Below are 19,385 nucleotides of genomic sequence, written 5' to 3'. Positions count from 1 at the left end.
AATAAATAAATAAAATTAATAAATTATTAAAATAATTTCTGAAAATTTATATTATTGACAAAAATAATTTTAAAAGATACAAACAATCAATAAATCGCCAAAATATTTAAAAGCATAACAAAAATAACCAAATATTAGATATATGTCTCAAAAATGGTTTTTGATATCGAATTTTAATGAGATTATTTTGCATATTAGAAAATTAGATCTTTTCCTACTTAAAATTTAGTGATTTTATATTAAGCAAATTTTTTTATGATTTTCCTTTTTTTTTATAATTGAAAAAAATTTAAAAACGGAAAAAAAAGAGGTATTAATGATTGAATTTTTCTTTGATTTTTGCATACAGTTAAATACCTAACCAAATAATTTCACAAAAAATCGAATTTAATGCACAAGTTGTTTGACAAATCAAAAATTTATTTGCTACTTATAAAAGAAAAAAGATGTCTTTTCGTTCTTTTGAAAACTATGTTAGTAGTTTATCCAAACGATATTAAAAATATATAAAAAATATTATGTGTATACTAAAATTAACTATATCAGATTTAGTCATTATATATATATATATATATATATATATATATATATATATATTATTTAACTCATTTTTAATTTATATTTTATATTCTAATACTATTTTATACTAATAACTAATTTTAATATCTGATTTTGATACACATCTAACATTACCATATATAAATTATTTATTGAAAAGGTTGTGTTTGCATTTTTTTAAGAGTATAAATTAATATTTTATATTTGATAAATAAAAAAAGTAAACTATTAAAATGGTACTTGAAAGTTCATCTCAATGATAAAAAAAAAATTAAAAGCTGCTAATGATAAATAAGCACTAAAAAAATTTTAAAATGTGACAAAAAATTAGATATTAAATATATATTCTAAAAAAATACTAAAGGTAAGATTTTGATGTACATTTTTATAATTATTATTAAAAAAATAAAATAATTTTATTTTTAAAATAGTAATTTTATGTAAAGTATTTTTTTTTAAATATTGTGAATGATCAAATTTTTTTGAAAAGCAAAAAAAAAAAAAAAAAATTAGAGATCAAATTTTACTTCAAATTTTTTGTGCCATTTCTAAATATTTACTCAAGTAGTCACAAAAATTTGGATCAAATAAATAAATAATTTTTTAAATATAAATTTTTTTACTTAAAAAAATATAATATTTATTAGTTATTTTTATCTTATTTTCAAATTATTTAGGATAACATCTTTTAAAATCTATTTTACTAACGGCTAATTTTTTTTTATAACAAATTGGTGGTTAAACCCAAACAAAAATTGTTATACTTATACTGATTATACTTGACAATAGTTATTTGAATTATTATAATAATTTTAAGAATAGTTCCTTTTTAATATACTTTTTATTAGTAGTATTTAATATTAGTTAGTATAATTTTTCAAATAAGGTTGTGACATTAAAAAATTTCTCTCTCATATGTTAATTAAGGATATTTTAATCATTTTAAAGCAAAGTTAATTAAATAGGACATGACAATGGCATCTCCTTGTATTATAATATAATTTATGTTTTTATTCAAAAGTATATATCTTAATAAATATCATAATTTATTTTTATTATAGTTATTTTAGATTTTAAAAACATATTTCATCAAACATTATCTTTGTTACTTTTATTTATTAGAAGCAAACTTGTGTTTTCATTCACATTATAACTTTTAAAAAGAAAAATACTATTTATCTTTTAAAATTTAATTTTTGTTCAATTTTTTTAAAATTTATTATTATTTAATTAATTTAAATATCCACTTTTACATATTAATTATTTAAAAAATCAATAAAATTATTTTTTTCTTTTAAAAACTGAATAAAAAAAATCATATTTAAAGAATGTTGTGATAGAAACAAATTGAATGTCCATTTATGAGATTGGGCGGCTAACTATTTCTATACTAAAGGAATAGTCTTTCAAAGCAAATAGAAAGTTAATGAAAGATTGAATGGTTGAATATTTGTATGTATAAATAGAGGATGAATCATCTCGTAACATACACACAAGCAATAATAACAACTACAATCTTCTCTCTCTTTTATATTATTCTACAATTTTCTCTCTCTCTTCATATATAATAAATATATTAATTATATCTCTATTATATAGTAGTTCTAGTGAATATTATTATTATAGTTATCTAATTATATTTTCATATTTTATATTTATTATCTCTTTCTTATTTATTTATTTAGTTATTTTACAACACGTTATCAGCATGAGACTCTGATCAAAATTTTTAAGGAAGACTCAGGTAACAAATTTTCATTATGTCGAAACTCTCTCATCTTGAATTCATTGCTCTTGATATATCTGGAAATAATTATTTATCATGGATATTAGATGCTGAAATCCATCTTGATTCAATGGATCTTGGAGATACCATTAAGGCTGAAAATAATGCATCCCAAAAGGATAAAGCCAAAGCCATGATTTTTCTTCGTTATCATCTTGACGAAAGATTGAAAAATGAATATCTCACATTAAAAGATCCTGCATATCTTTGAAAAGACCTTGAAGAAAGGTACAATTATCAAAAAACGGTGATACTTCCTCAAGCCCGATATGAATGGACGCACTTGCGTCTGTAGGATTTTTTTAAATCCATAAATGAATATAATTCTGCAATGTTTCGAATCACCTCACGAATGAAATTATGCGGGAAAAAGATAACTGATCATGATATGTTGGAGAAAACTTTTTCAACCTTCCATGCCTCGAATGTGCTCCTACACAGCAATATCGAGAAAAGGGGTTTAAAAAATATTCTGAGTTAATTTCTTGCCTTCTTGTTGCTGAACGCAACAATGAGCTGCTATTGAAAAATTATGAAGCGCGCCCAACTAGCGCCGCCCCATTTCCTGAAGTAAATGCGGCAAATCATTACCCCAGAAGAGATAAATGACAAGCTTTTAATAACAAAAAAAATTATGGAAGGAAAAAGAATTATATTCAAAAGAGAGGATCTCACCAGAAGTGGGATAAAGAAAGAAATATCGGGCAGAATAAATCAACAAAGGATAAATGTTTCCGTTGTGGTGGAAAGGGCCATTGGTCTCGTACCTGTCGTACCCCAAGGCACCTAGTCGATCTTTACCAGGCATCTTTGAAAAAGGACGACAAGGGAAAAGAGTCAAATTTCGTTTCAAATGATGCTGAAAATTCCACCACTCATTATGATGTATCTGATTTCTTTGAGGATCCTGAAGGAAATATTGGTCATTTGATCAATGATGGAATAGTTTAATGTGTGATATTGTTAATTATTCATGTAAATAAATAATGTAAAGAACTTATTGTTAAGTTTTATTTTCTATGTATTTAAGTTTCAAATATGATCTATAAATGTTTATAAATTTTGAAATCATTAAATATGTCATGTTTTAAAATAAAATTTTAGTATATGACATTATTTTATGTGCAGTATTTCTTAGAAAAATAATTCCGATCAAGTATTCAGTTTAACTGTGCATACTACTCATTTTATTATTATTTGTCTTTGAAGAGAATGGCAAGAATATGTAATGAAGATGTATGCCTTGCGGATAGTGCAAGTTCGCACACTATTCTCAAAAGTGATATATATTTTACCCATCTTGTACCAAAAGAAGAATGTGTTAATACTATTATTGGCTCAAGTAATGTGATTGAAGGCTCCGGAAGAGCTATAATTTTGTTTCTCGAAAGAACAAAATTTATAATAAATAATGCACTGTTGTCTACCAAGTCTCGAAGAAACTTGTTGAGCTTTAAAGATATTTGTCGAAATGGATATCATATTGAGACTATGAATGAGGGAAATCATGAGTATTTATGTATCACAATTCATGATTCAAATAAGAAAGTTATATTATAAAAAATACCCTCACTTTCATCTGGGTTGTATTATACCAAGATTAGTGCAATTGAATCACATGCCACTGTAAACCAGAAGTTTACTAGCCCAAATAAATTCATAACTTGGCATGATAGATTGGGTCATCCGGGAACAACCATGATGAGGAGAATTATTAAAAACTCCCATGGACATTCACTAAAGAACCAGAAGATTCTTAAAACTAGTGAATTTTGTTGTGTTGCATGTTCTAAGGGAAAGTTAATTTTAAGACCATCACCAATAAAGGTTGGATTTGAGTCCCCTGAATTCCTAGAGAGGATTCAAGGTGATATATGTAGACCTATTCATCCACCATGTAGATCTTTTAGATATTTTATGGTCCTGATAGACGCATCTTCGAGATGGTCACATGTGTGCTTATTGTCTTCTCGCAACCTGGCATTTGCGAGATTAATACTAGTGAATTTACTTCCCAAGCTTTTGATGCTTATTGTATGGCTAATGGAATAAGTGTTGAACATCCAGTAGCTTATGTTCACACACAAAATGGGTTAGCAGAATCACTTATTAAACGCCTCCAATTGATTGCTAGACCCTTGCTTATGAGAACAAGTCTCCCAACCTCGGTTTGGGGGCATGCTGTTTTACATGCCGCAACACTTATTCGTTTGAGGCCAACGAGTTATCATCAGTTCTCTCCTATGCAATTGGCTTTTGGCCAGCAGCCAAATGTTTCCCATTTAAGAATATTTGGGTGTGCGATATATGTTCTCATTGCACCACCTAATCGCACCAAAATAGGACCCCAAAGAAAATTGGGGATATATGTTGGATATGATTCTCCCTCTATAGTGAGGTATCTTGAGATACAAACTGGAAATGTATTTAAAGCCCGGTTTGCGGATTGTCATTTTGATGAATGACAAACCCCGTTTTGACGGTTTGTCTTGTATTAATTTTAGGAGATTTTATAACCTTTTACCCACATTTATCCATTGAAATAGCATGGTTTTATAACTTCTCCTTTAATTGTGCTTAAGAGTGAAAACATGCTTTTTAGGTCTTAAAATAGCTAAATCTAATTCTCCTTGATTCCATTAGATGCATTGATATGTTTGTTAAGTGATTTAAGGTTTAGGAGGCAAAGATTGGATCAAGGGAATGAAGAAAGAAGCATGAAAAGTTGGAGAACTCATGAAGAAATGAAAGAACCGGAAAGCTGTCAAGCCGACCTCTTCGCACTTAAACGACCATAACTTGAGCTACAGAGGTCCAAATGATGCGGTTCCAGTTGGGTTAGAAAGCTAACATCTGGGGCTTCGAAACGATATAGGATTTGCCATAGTTGCCACACGTATGGTGGCGCGCACGCGCAAAGTACGCGCACGCGCCGTTGCTGCCACCTAGTTCACTTAAAGCAACATGTGGCCAGCGATTTTAGAAGCCCTGTGGGCCCAATCCAACTCATTTCTGATGCTATTTAAGCCAAGGATTGAAGGGGGAATGAACATACTTTTCACACTTTAGATACTTTTGATCATTAGTGTATTTTAGTAGTTTTAGAAGTTAGTTTCTAGAGAGAGAAGCTCTCACTTCTCTCTAGAATTAGAATTAGGATTAGGATTAGTTCTTAGATCTAGGTTTTAATCTTTGCTTTCTTCTACTTCTACCTTTCAATTCTTTGTTGTTAGATTCATCTTCTTCTACTCTTTTGTTGTAATTTCCTTTATGTTGTTCTTACATTTTGTTGTAGATCTAGTATTGTTCCCTCTACATTCTTTCAATTCAATAAGAGGTAATTCATAATAATTGTTCTTCTTTGCTTTTCCATTGTTAATCTCTTGCCTTTGTAGTTAGATCTCTCTTTAATTCTTGCAATTTATGTTGTTTACTTTTATTGCACTCTATGTGTTTGTTAAAATGTCTCTTTTAGTTTTAGTGTAGATTTTGTTCCTCTTGGCCTAGGTAGAGTAATTAGTGACACTTGAGTTATCTAATTCCTTTGTTGATTGATAATTGAAGAGATTGCTAATTGGTTTGGAGTGCACTAAAGCTAGTCTTTCCTTGGGAGTTGGCTAGAACTTGTGGCTCAAGTCAATTCATCCACTTGACTTTTCTTTATTTAGTAAGGGTTAACTAAGTGGTAGCAATGAACAACTCTCATCACAATTGAGAAGGATAACTAGGATAGGACTTCTAGTTCTCACACCTTACCAAGAGCCTTTTATAGTTGTTAGTTCACTTTTCTTGCCATTTATAATTCTTGTTTAAAAATCCTAAAAACCCCAAATATAACTCACAACCAATAACAAAACACTTTATTGTAATTCCTAGGGAGAACGACCCGAGGTTTGAATACTTCGGTTATTAATTTTAGGGGTTTGTTACTTGTGACAAACAATCTTTTGTATGAAAGGATTATTGTTGGTTTAGAAACTATACTTGCAACGAGATTTCATTAGTGAAATTCTAAACCGTCAAAAATCCAATTTTCAATGAATCAAAATTTTCAACATTAGGGGGAGAGAATAAGCTTCCTGAAAAGGAACTTAATTGGAATACATCATCGTTAATGCATTTAGATCCTCGATCAGGGTAATGTGAACTAGAAGTTCAAAAGATTATACATTTGCAAAGAATAGCAAATGAATTGCCTGATGTATTTTCCGATACAAAGAGGATAACCAAATCTTATATACCAGCAGAAAATGCCCAAATTCGAATTGATGTCCCAGTTGGACAAATTGCCACCGAAGCAAATACACGCCAGAAGCGTGGCAGGCCTGTCGGTTCCAAAGACAAAAATTCTCGAAAGAGAAAAGAGACAAATAATATTCCTGTTGAAAAAGACATAGTAGAGACACTTGCAGTTGTCCAAAATTCTGATATAGTGTTAACGCCAGAAGACGTTCAAGTACCTGAAAATTGTGAAAATGACGAGATCTCGATAAATTATGTCTTTACAGGAGAGAAATGGGACCGAAATAAGACAATTATCAATGAAATATTTGCATATAATGTGACATTAAATATCATGCATGAAAGTAAGGATCTTGAGCCAAGATCAGTCGAAGAATGTCGACAAAGGAATGATTGGCCAAAATGGAAAGAAGCCATGAAGGCTGAGTTAGACTCACTTGCAAAACGTGAAGTCTTTGGACCTGTAGTCCGTACACCAGAAGATGTAAAACCTGTTGGATACCGGTGGGTATTTGTGAGAAAACGAAATGAGAAAAATGAAGTTGTGCGCTACAAAACCTAACTTGTGGCACAAGGTTTTTCACAAAGGCCCGGTATAGATTATGAAGAAACGTATTCCCCTGTAGTGGATGCGATAACATTGCGTTATTTGGTCAGTTTATCTGCATATCATAAACTGCATATGCATTTAATGGATGTGGTAACAGCCTATTTGTACGGCTCATTAGATCGGGATATCTATATGAAAATCCCTGAAGGACTAAAGATATCTAAACCATCCAGTGAATATTCGCAAGGGTTATACTCAGTTAAATTGCAAAGATCTTTATATGGTCTAAAGCAATCTGGACGAATGTGGTATAATCGTCTTATTGAGTATCTGGCCAAAAACGGATTTAAGAATGATGATATTTGCCCGTGTGTTTTCATAAAGAAGTCTACATCTGGATTCATTATAATTGTTGTGTATGTTAATGATTTAAATATCATTGGGACTCTTGAAGAGATTCCAACAATTATAAAAACTCTAAAAGAAGAGTTTGAGATGAAAGATCTTGGAAGGACTAAATTTTGTCTCGGCCTGCAGATCGAGCATATAAAAAATGGAATCTTTATTCATCAAACAACATACACAGAAAAAATCTTGAAAAGATTTTATATGGATAAGTCACATCCATTAGGTACCCCAATGATCGTAAGATCTTTGGATGTGAAAAAAGATCAATTCCGTCCTAAAGAAAAAAATGAAGATATCCTTGGTAGGGGTGTTCGCGGTGCGGTTTGGTTCGGTTTTTGAGAGAAAAGTCATCCGATCCGATTGTCCAATTAAACTGCGGTTCGGTTTGGTTCGGTTTTTTTATCGAAGCCATCCGAACCAAACCAAACCAATTAAAATCGGTTTGGTTTGGTTCGGTTTGTTCGGTTTTTTGAATCAATTCAAAAAAAAAATACTAACATACTATTTCACAAAATCATAACATTGAAATTGACAAATACAAATACAAAATAGCTAACAACGTCTTGGTCTAATGAAATTTAAGGACAAAAGGAATTCAAATACAAAAATTAAAGAAGTTTAAAAGTTCAATAGTCAACACAATTAAAAATATAAATAAATTTCCATTAAAAGATAGCCAAATTATAGTGTCTCCTCTCCAGATTGATTGAGTCCTTGAACTTCCCATACAAAATCTTCTTCAGTTCAGCCATCTGAGCAACTTGCTTATACATACATACCCTTTCAGATGAAATGAACAAAAGCACGGGTTATTAAAATGTTGATAAAAATTAGTTAACAAAGGAGTTGAATCATGTAAAATTTTATTCACTAGAAAAAAAAGTGAGAGGACATGACAACAAAATAATTTATGAAGTTTTGATGTGTACTCTGATATTTATTAAGTTTTGATGTGTACTTTTATCTCTTTCAAATTCTTTCATTTGTACTTTTGTCTATTTATTGAAATTCTAATACTTTGTAAAAGTGTAAATCTTTATTATTCCCTCTCCTTCTATGCAATAATGCCCTCTTTTTTACCTACTCTGCATACATAAATTCACATGCAGTGTTGAAGAAACAAATAAGTTATCTATATAGACAAGGAATGCAACAATAAGGGTCCTCCTCCCCCATCAATTTGTTACCATTAACAAAGTTTTGATTTTAGAATAGTAAATTTACAATTGGTGTAACTAAATAATAAATGGAGAAGGTCATGCATCAACTTTGGTCCCTGCTGTGTGAATACTAACTAGGCTAGATGTTCTCCATGAATTCCAAGGATTTCATTAGCACATTATGAGGGAACATAGATCGCATTTAACAGTGAGCTGTGGATACGGCCATAGAATAAGTATATAAACTGATTTAAAGTTTTCTGATTTAGAGTTAAGCATTTACATATTTGTCAAAGCTGTCATATTGGCAACAAAAGGAGACAAAGATCTTGAAAGCTCCATACTTGTCAAATTTATGAAAACAACAGGAAATCATAAGTAATATCGCATTTACAGAGTACAGTAACATTAGAACTGGAAGGACAAAGTATTGTGTCAAATTAAAAACCAGCAAAAACACAACAACAAATAAAAACCAGCAAAAACACAACAACAAATAAATTAAAAACCAGCAACAATCAGCAACAATACCAATAATAAAGTAATTCAACAAAAGCAATTCAACCAGCAATCAACAATAATACACTAATTTCAAATCTACTCCAAATTTAATTCTTCAAATTTGCTTCAAATCTGATTTTAATATCTTCCTATCAAGATCCAAAACCAGTTTATCTGATTTCAAATCTGATTTCATACTAAATCACTTCAAAAGTTTCTTATATTATTCTTCCAAAAAAAACTAATAATAACCAAAAGCAGTTTATATTATTTTTCCAACAATACCAAGCTACCAACAATACAAACAGAAGTACTTTCAGTAATTCAAAAACTTAGCCAAAAATTGAACCATTAATACTTACACTAATGAACAAATCAACAAAACTTAGCCAAAAATTGGTGGTCAGATACTCAGATATATAAAATTGGTGGTCAAATATATGAAATTTAAAAAATTATAAATTAAAAAATATCAATTTTGAAGATCAAATTTGTTAGTCGTATGTATAATTCTACTCGGCCAATTGCACATAGTTCATCTTTTTCTCCTCAACTATTTTGTTATTTTTCACCTTCTATTAATAGTGTAAGAAGTTCAACACTGAGCCAGCAACAAAACTTAGCAACAAATCAACAAATCAACAGTAGCAACAAATCAACACTAATGAACAGAATGCAAATGATAAATATTACCTGAATCGGTGGCTCGGGCTCCATATTGACTTGGGAGGAAGGCTGAGTGGGAGACTGGGAGGTGCTGCCGTGCTGGGTTGAACTGATGGGTTAGGGTGGTGGGGTCTCAACGGCGGCGGCATGGTGCTGTGCTGCCGTGTCGAGTCGGTCGGTGGTGGCTTCGTCTTGACCTGATGTGCGACGGCGTGGCTTCGTGTTGGCCTGATGTGCGACGGGCCAAAGGCTTCGCGGTGGTGGGTGGCTGGGTGCGCAGGTCGGCAGCCGGCAGGTGTGGAGATTTGGAGAAGAGGGAGCGATGAGTACTGAAGGTTAGGGTAAGGATTGTGGATTTGGGATTGTGGGTTAGGGTAGACGCAGTTTCATTTGGGGGTGGGGGGTTTCGCGCAGTTTCGTTTGAAGGGGGTGTGGGGGATAGTAACGTTTACGTTTAGGGTTTTTTTTCCTAACCGGTTCGGTTTGGTTCGGTTAGGGTTTTCAGATTCAAAATCGAAAACTGAACCGAACCGGACAAAAAACAGCAAAATCAATTTTTTTCGATTTTTTCGGTTATCGGTTAATTCAGTTTTTGATTTTTTCGGTTCGGTTCGTCGATTTAGTTCGGTCCGAATCGGTTTTAAACACCCCTAATCCTTGGTCCTGAAGTATCATATCTTAGTGCCATTGGAGCGCTAATGTATCTTGCTAATAATACGCGACCTAACATATCATTCGCGGTGAATTTACTAGCAAAATATAGTTCCTCTCCAACCAGAAGACATTGGAGTGGAATCAAACAAATTTTTCGATATCTTCATGGAACGGTTGATATGGGATTGCTTTATCCCTATGGATCCAAGTCACAACTAGTTGGCTATGCAGATGCTGGATACTTATCTGATCCACACAAAGGGAGATCTCAAACGAGATACCTGTTCACATATGGTGGTACAGCTATATCATGGAGGTCCACAAAACAGACAATAGCAGCAACCTCCTCTAATCATGCTGAAATACTAGCAATTCATGAAGCTAGTCGCGAGTGTTTTTGGCTAAGGAGCCTAATTCAATATATTCTGTCATCATGTGGACTGATTGATCATAAGATAGCTCCAACTGTCCTGTTTGAAGATAATACAACATGCATTGCTCAACTTAAAGGCAGATACATTAAAGCTGATAGAACAAAGCATATTCTCCCAAATTCTTCTTCACTCATGATCTTCAAAATTAAGGGACAATTGATGTCCAACAGATCCGTTCAAGTGACAATCTGGCAGATTTATTTACAAAGTCACTCCCAAAATCCTCCTTTGAAAGATTGGTATATGAGATTGGGATGCGCCGATTTCGAGACATTAAATGATGTCGACAAGAGGGGGAGACTGTACTCTTTTTTCTTTGGTCAGGTTTTTTCCTATTGGGTTTTTCTTGACAATGTTTTTAATGAGGCAGTCCCATCACTAAAGGATATTGTACTCTTTTTCCTTCACTAAGATTTTTTTTTTTCCATTGGGTTTTTCTTTAGTAAGGTTTTAACGAGGCATATTCCTAAATGGACATCTAATGGGGAGTGTTGTGATAGAAACAAATTGAATGCCCATTTATGAGATTGGACGGCTAACTATTCCTATAGTAAAGGAATAGTCTTTCAAGGCACATAGAAAGTTAATGAAAGGTTGAATGGTTGAATATTTGTATGTATAAATAGAGGATGAATCCTCTCGTAACATACACACAAGCAATAATAACAACTACAATATTCTCTCTCTTTTATATTATTCTACAATTTTCTCTCTCTCTTCATATATAATAAATATATTAATTATATCTCTATTATATAATAATTTTAGTGAATATTATTATTATAGTTATTTAATTATATTTTTATATTATATATTTATTACCTCTTTCTTATTTATTTATTTAGTTATTTTACAACGAAGAATACATAGTTACACTTTTTTAAAAAGCAGCTCATAACATAATTTCAAAGAGACACTTGACCTTCTTTGTCTGTTAATACAACAGTTAATACTTAATATAGGCTTTTACATCTTGGAAGGAATGAAATCGTTAGAACTTAGAAGATAGAGAAAAGAGAAAAATGCGGTTATATAAAATCCCAAATCAACCGGTGGAGAACTCAACTTTTTCTTCATTGATCCAAAATTCTCATCATACAAGAAGTTCCACCGGTACCCCAATATACAATGGTGTGCGGTTGGGGGAAGGCTTCTTCTATACAATCTATACCCATTTTCACATTAACATACTGTCTCTTACTCTGCTAACAACAAATAATAGTGGCAATAATTGAAACTTGATACTTTAATCAAGAACTATGCTAATTAACAACAGTTGTCACTACAACATAACGCAGCGCAGAGGCCAACAAAGCAACCCACAGTAGCGTCTAAGCAGACAGTGCAACTGCATATATAATTAATTAAAGAGAACTCAAATCAGATGCATAACAAATTAATAAGTTAAAAAAAAAAAGAATAATTACCAAAATTACCATAGTAACTACTCTGCTCACCAGTCATTGATGCACCTGTTATCGAAGCACTTCTCATCCACGCTCTTCTTGGTGCTGGAAACATCAATGGATTGTACAGCAGGGGGATCCATTATCACTCTCTCCCTCGCAGTGTGTGTCTGTTGAAGATAAGAGTATGAATATAGTGGCCCGTGTTGGATCTCGTCATAAGATGTGAACGCTCATCCTTATAATGTATTGGTCTTTAAGTTATCCAGGCTATACCAACCGTTGACCTTACAGGACCTGTGAATAAATCATTTTTGTTAATCAAGTCTTCATTTTTTATATTTTTAAATCCATTCTTTTCATATTGCAAGCACGTTAAAAATATAATAATAAAAAAATTTAAGTTTAAATATATTTAATATATAATTTTTTTTAATCCAGTGTGTTTTTTTTTATAAAAAATTCAGATACCATTAATTTTATGTGAAGTTAATAAATGAGAGTTGTTAGATAACAATTTAGTCAAATTTATCAAATCATTTAACAATTTTATCAACTATCAACTTTACATTAAGTTAACTACACATAAGTTTTCAATTTTTTATAATATTTTTAAAAATTAAGACACAAATAATAAGACGTAATTTAGTTATCCAATTATAATTAAGTTGGATTATATATATTGAACAAATATTTTTTTTGTGATTTACTGAAAAAATATTTAATATATAAGGTTAGATTTTTTTTTGGTGACTATAAAAAGATTAGATTTATATTAATCAAATCTCTCCGGTATTAAAATAATGTGCGTAACTACCAAACATGGACACTAAGCGAGCTAGTGGATTATTTTTTATTTATATTCTAAATTTTTTTAATAAAAAGCAAGCGGGTAATCACTGATATAAATAAAATTACAAGTAGAACTAGCTATAATAATATGAAATTTTCTAACAAAATCTAATTATAACCAACTTTTGAAATAAAGAATAAAAAAGAAAATAAAACTAGTACTAAAAATAGTTAAAATATTTGAGAATGTCTAAAAAAGAATAGTAAGAAAATAGTAAATATCTACTCCTTTAAATTGAAGAGCCAATCCCTTCATAGCAAGTAGAATTTTACAAACACCAATTAACCTGGTTTCTAATAGCCAATTTTTTAATGCACGTAAATAGAGTAAGAAGTAATCTAGATCATTTTTTATTTGGATTAATAGTTAAATTAGTCTTTAAAAAATAAGATATTTTTTAAATTTATTTTTAAAAGATGTTTTCAATCAAATTGATCATTTAAAGATTACGAATTAATCATATCTATTCTTCAATTATTCCACTTACAATTTTCGTCAACGATTGATGATATGAATTATAAAATGTTAACTAATAGCATATATGACACATAACATGTTTAATTGGACACTAATTAAATATGTTTATAAAAATTTATCAATTTAATCACTAAGTTATATTGGGAATAAGATTTTTGTAATTAAAAAAAATAATTAAATTAATTAATTGTTATAAACATATTTAGTCAATATCCAATTAGATATAGCAGGTATTATATTTTTTTTAACTAAATAGAAAAAAAAGGAAAAAGGGCAGAGACAAAACAAAATTAATTGGCTAGGTTCATATCAAGTATTATATTTGTTATCAATTAGAGTTTTACCATATTAATTTTTGAAAAAAAATTATTAATAAAGTGACTATAAGATAAATATAATTAATTCTTAATTTTTTTAAAAACTAATTTAATTAAAAAAAATTTAGAAATAAATTGAAGAATGTCTTATCTTCTACTGACTCATGTGACTATAAATCCTTTTTTATTTTATTCCATATGATTTTCTGTCGTATTTTGTTTTGATTTTCTAACTCCATTTTCTTTTTAATTAAGACACAAGGAAATTGAAAAACAAATATTAAAATACAGGAGTGCATTGAGACAAATTAGCTATAATAATGACTAAATTTCCATTTTAGCCCTTGAGATTCACGTGATAACTCATTTTAGTTTTCGAAATTTAAAATTATCTATATGAGTCTTCCAGATTTAAGTTCGGGCACCAATGTGGTCCTTCGACTCTTTTTGACAATGACTAGACAAACGAAATACTAAGATGGCATCCTCTTTGTCACGCTAGATGATGAATAAACGACTTTGTTTACCCTTGGCACCTAAACAAGTCAGAAATGTCGTCGCTTTGTATATGAAGTGAGAAGAAACGATGGAGATCCAAAATAAAATATTCTTTTTCTTCTCTACCTCCACTATTCTTCATTTTTGACTTGTTAGGCCACCAAGAATAAACGATGTCGATTACTCATCATCCAACGTGGTAAGGTGGGTGCCATCTTAGTACTCCGTTTGCCTAATCATCGTCGGAAAGAGTCGAGGGACCAAATTAGTGCCTTGAACTTGAATCTGGAGAACTAATATAGGTAATTTTAAATTTCAGGGACCAAATTGAATAATCGTGTGAATCTTAGGGACCAAAATGGGAATTTAGTCCTACAATAATTAACAAGCTACGGAGGACTAAAACACCTATAATGGATGATAACGAAGGCCACTAATACAGCTTTTACAAAAGATTCTCATAGTGGCAACCCAATCGACGGAAAGACAACATAGGAACTAGGAAGAGGGAATATGAGGACATCCCCACTCACATATCCCCTGAAATGCAAACAGGACAACAAATTCTTTCTGTCTCGTAATAAATTAATTTAGTTGAAATATATTTTATTTATATTTTAGTTTAAAAAGAATAAATGTTATAATATTGGCAGGATGGTAAGGTAAGGCTATTAGCTATGCATAATCAATGGTTGTGGGTACAAATTTCATTAATGGCAAAATATTTTCTTTTTCAAAGAAAGTAAGAGACCAAAAGGCAGGTTATCAAGCTAAGAGAGACTAATATTCTTTAGACTAAAATATCAAAAGGATCCATGAAAGATTGATGTTCTGTAAAAGTAACGAAGATCATAATTTCTGATATATTTACATAAGTTTAATCTTGCGTACAAAATTAACTAAATATGACTGACAATTTTTTTTTTTACATTAGCACGTGTTGTTAACCTACGTATATTTAGCATCAATTGAAAATAATATGAACCTTAATTCTTTATTTTTTATTGGAGCCTAATGTTTGCATAATGAAATTCTTTCTCGACACGGTCATTCATCATTCTCAGCTACTTAACATTAATATAGTTGGAAGAATTTTAATAATGCTAAAGAAAAAAATAACCATAAGCAAGTTGCAGTTTTTTAGGAGCTTCAAATTTAAAGATAAAGAAAAAATTCCTAGACTAAAGATGTCACTATGGTGAGTATAATGTGTTGTTGAAATTTTTGACGGTATAGTTTATTTGTTGTTTTTTTTAGAAACGGCTCCGCTAGGTAGATAACGAATAATCTGAACAACGTGAATAATAGACTAGAAATTTGGCCTAATGAAGTTAAGAAAAAAACACTTCACTCAAATTACCCAACAAAAAAATCTCATTCAATAATTCAAAAATTTTAACTATTCATTATACTCTAATTTACCAAAGCATCAGTTTTTCTCCCAAATCCTCTGCTGTCGCCATCGTCGCTTGGTCTCCAACCAGTCCCATCGTCGCCGCTGGAATTCTCCTCATCGCTGCTGGTTCGTCAATAAAGATCCTCATTGACGTTGCTCTCCTCCAGACCAGAAACGAATGGCGCCACCGGACTCCTCCTCGCCGTTGCTGCTTGGCTTGCCACGCACTAGCGTCGCTCACTCCTAGTGAAAATAACTATCCACTTAAGTATAAAAATAATCATTCGCATATCTAGTGAATTGAACATTTAGCATATTTTAATTATATATAACTAAACCCAATCCAATAAAATAACCATCTACATGAGAATTAAAATAACTATCTGTATACCTACTAAAAGAACCATCCTAAACTAACCATGTTGAATACCAAAATTTAAACTCGGAAAAGTGATGAACGAAGGGAACGGAACTCATCGGAGCCCCTACTGGGGAGAGTGGCACCGTCGTAGAGTTCCTAAATTTCAGGACCAATCTTAGAAAAAAGGAAGCCGTTGAGGAAGTTGAGTATGTAGATTACGAGGCCGTAGGAAACGATGTAGAAGTCTTAAATCAAGTATACACGTAGAACATAGATACAAGCAATGATCAAGGAACCAATCCAGCGGCAGAGCATGTGTAGCGTGGTCTTGTTGAAGAAATGTTGATATTGTCGCAACACCGTGAATATTCATTGCGATATGACGCTGTCTGATGAAAAATAGTTGGCGAAAATGAAAGAAATTGACGCCAATAAAGAATGCAAAATGGCATCACTATCCGGATTGGAAGAGAATCTGCTGTAGTGGTGAGAGAAGCAATAGTGTCAAGACCTTTACAGAAAAATCGACACTGTTGAGAAAGGTAGGGTGCAAAATATATAATATGTAAATGTGTAACTGTACGTAGTGGTTTAAGTGTTATTCCTAATGTTTTTAAATTTTAAAATTTATTCGTAATGATTTAATTAATTAAAAATATGATTTTTAATTTTAAATTTATCTTATTTTTTAAACCATTGTTGGTCACATTATTCACTGTATACATTATTCCCCTGTACTTCTCCTTTTTCTGTTACTCTTCCCTCCTTTATTTTCATTTCGATCTTTGCACTAAGAGCAGTCCAACCGTAATAAAATTGAAGCCTCACTTACTATTTGTCAGACAAAAAACAAGCACCTAACATTGGAGAAAAATAAAAAAAAAATTCATTCACGTTATTCTAAGCATTTAGGGTCCTATTAACTCTCCAATTGAATCTGGTAAATTCTTCATTCCTAGATCTGTTAAGGTCAGTGCACGAAGACACATGAATGCACGAAATAGTTCATGACATGCAGACCAACTTAACTTCACCTCATACGGTATTCTTGAAGCAGAATCGATCCTTGGTAGCCACAAATCTTGATAACTCCCAGATCAGTTCGTTATCCATCTTGTAATTGAGTAAGGAATAACAATCACAGATAAGCAAAGCATTGCTTTTGATGTAACGAGGGAAGGTTGTTGAAGTATATAGACTTCATCTCCTGCATGAACTCCTCTTCCAAATGGTCTTGTTTGAGTTTTCAGCAATTCGTTTAGACTTCAACATTCTCGCCTCAAGTAGGGAATACATATATTTTCTTCTTTGCATCTCATACAATTTCACCTATTCATCATCAGTTCTCGCTCCACAAATCATATCCATCACAAGAAAGAAGAAGATGAAAAAGCAAATCAACCTCTTTTACTTCTCTCTTTCAACGTGTATGTATGTATGTGTGATTTCTTAAAACATGAGAAGATATAAGAAAAAAAAGCATATGAAATAAACTGTCGCAGTTGTTGTTGCAATGCGGTTAGTGATTATGTCACAGATATCAATTTATTTAGACCATTATATCTATGCATATGTATATGTAATATCATAATTTTTCTTTCCCAAATATTTTCAGTTGGACTGAACTGTTCAAAAACTAACATTTGCTCTAGAAATTTTGAATATTCAGTAGGAGATATAAATGAGGAAATATCATGCACCACATGCTGGCGGTGGAAAGAATTGTGCCTGCCAAGTGCAAACAAGCCAAAAATGCCTATGGCAAGAAGCCTTGTGAACTATTTACCAAAACCCAATTTTCCTAAACAAACGTGCTTTTGAAGTTTTCATCTTAGCAGATGCAGTATCTCTCATCACATCATCTTCTTCAGTCTTAAGTGTGAAGATGCAGGGCAGTCTTGTGAGAAATGCAAATGAAATTCAAATTATGGTTAATCTCAAGTTCTAACAGACAACTATCTTCTGTTTATATACACTGCTGCTAACTCTACTGCAACTTACTAAACCAGAGCTAAACTAACCAACCATCTAACTACACTACATGGTTAACTTAACCTCTCTCATAACTAACTCAATTCCAACCTGGCATCTAATAACTAACTAATCAACCGAACCTAACTAATTCATGCTCTCAGCTAGTATCACATACCTACAAAACACGCAAGTAGCTGCTTCCTTATCCAATAATAAATATGCACCAATATAATGGATAGCTTGAGACATCGACGGATATATTTAGAACTCTGAGAGCCCATTCTTAATTACAAAGGCAAACTACTGAGTTTATAACAGTAGACATGACTATACGCGGAAAACAAAGTTGGAAAGTTACTTATGAACAAATTTTCAATTTAAGAAAAAAAAGGGTTCGTATAGTCAAGTGTAGTTACTGAATGGATTTGCAGGCTAAACACGAGGGCCAGTGCAGTTACTGAGTAAACCTTTTGTCTCGCTATGTATAGTAGGTGACATTGAAGAAAAGAAGCAGCATTAATAACTAACCAAACAGATTCTGAAATAGAAGGGAAACGGCAAGTAAGCAATAACATTACTAACAGAATTTTGACTTATATATACTTGGATTACTCTCTACAATGAAATGCTTGATTCATTTCAATGTCAAACTTGGCATTATCTGTCCCAACTTGGATTAATTAGTTGCGGATACTACATAGCTTCAAAGTAATGAGCACTCGAGATTTAAAACTAGTGCATCCACGATCAATGTAACAAACAATATCTTCCAAATGTCTCAAAGGAAAGTCGCACCTGAAAATTAAAGAACAGGTAATAACATAGTCAGCTACTTCTAGTGAACTTGGTGATGAAAACATACAGAATTTAGTTATCTTTAAATAGAGATATAACAAAGGGACATTAATTATGTAAGAACTTATAGACAAAGAGAATATTTCTCAAGGCTGGCATGGGTTTGGGTTTGGTAAAGAGGCCTAATAGAGCACAAAGTAAAGAACCTAATACATACAAACCTTAATTGATTAAAAGGAAAATTTAAGAGTGAACCATCACAAGCTCCATAAAGCATGCTTCTTCAAATGAAGGGCGGAATTTTATACAGTTGAAGAACTGCAAATTAAAAAAAAAAAAAAGAGTAAGC

The 19,385-nt window shown here is 31.6% G+C and overlaps 1 long non-coding RNA gene across 1 annotated transcript; it reads right to left on the bottom strand.

Annotated features, from left to right (window-relative positions):
• Positions 1-8,026: 8,026 nt before the first annotated feature.
• Positions 8,027-10,285, bottom strand: LOC130973394 (uncharacterized). Its single transcript, XR_009084124.1, has 2 exons — positions 9,899-10,285; positions 8,027-8,324 (listed from the first exon to the last, which is right to left on the bottom strand). It is a non-coding gene; the product is annotated as an uncharacterized LOC130973394 (long non-coding RNA).
• Positions 10,286-19,385: the final 9,100 nt, after the last annotated feature.

This window comes from Arachis stenosperma, chromosome 4, assembly GCF_014773155.1.
Source record: "Arachis stenosperma cultivar V10309 chromosome 4, arast.V10309.gnm1.PFL2, whole genome shotgun sequence".
NCBI classification, from domain to species: domain Eukaryota; kingdom Viridiplantae; phylum Streptophyta; class Magnoliopsida; order Fabales; family Fabaceae; genus Arachis; species Arachis stenosperma.
This window is presented reverse-complemented; position numbering and strand designations above follow the sequence as displayed.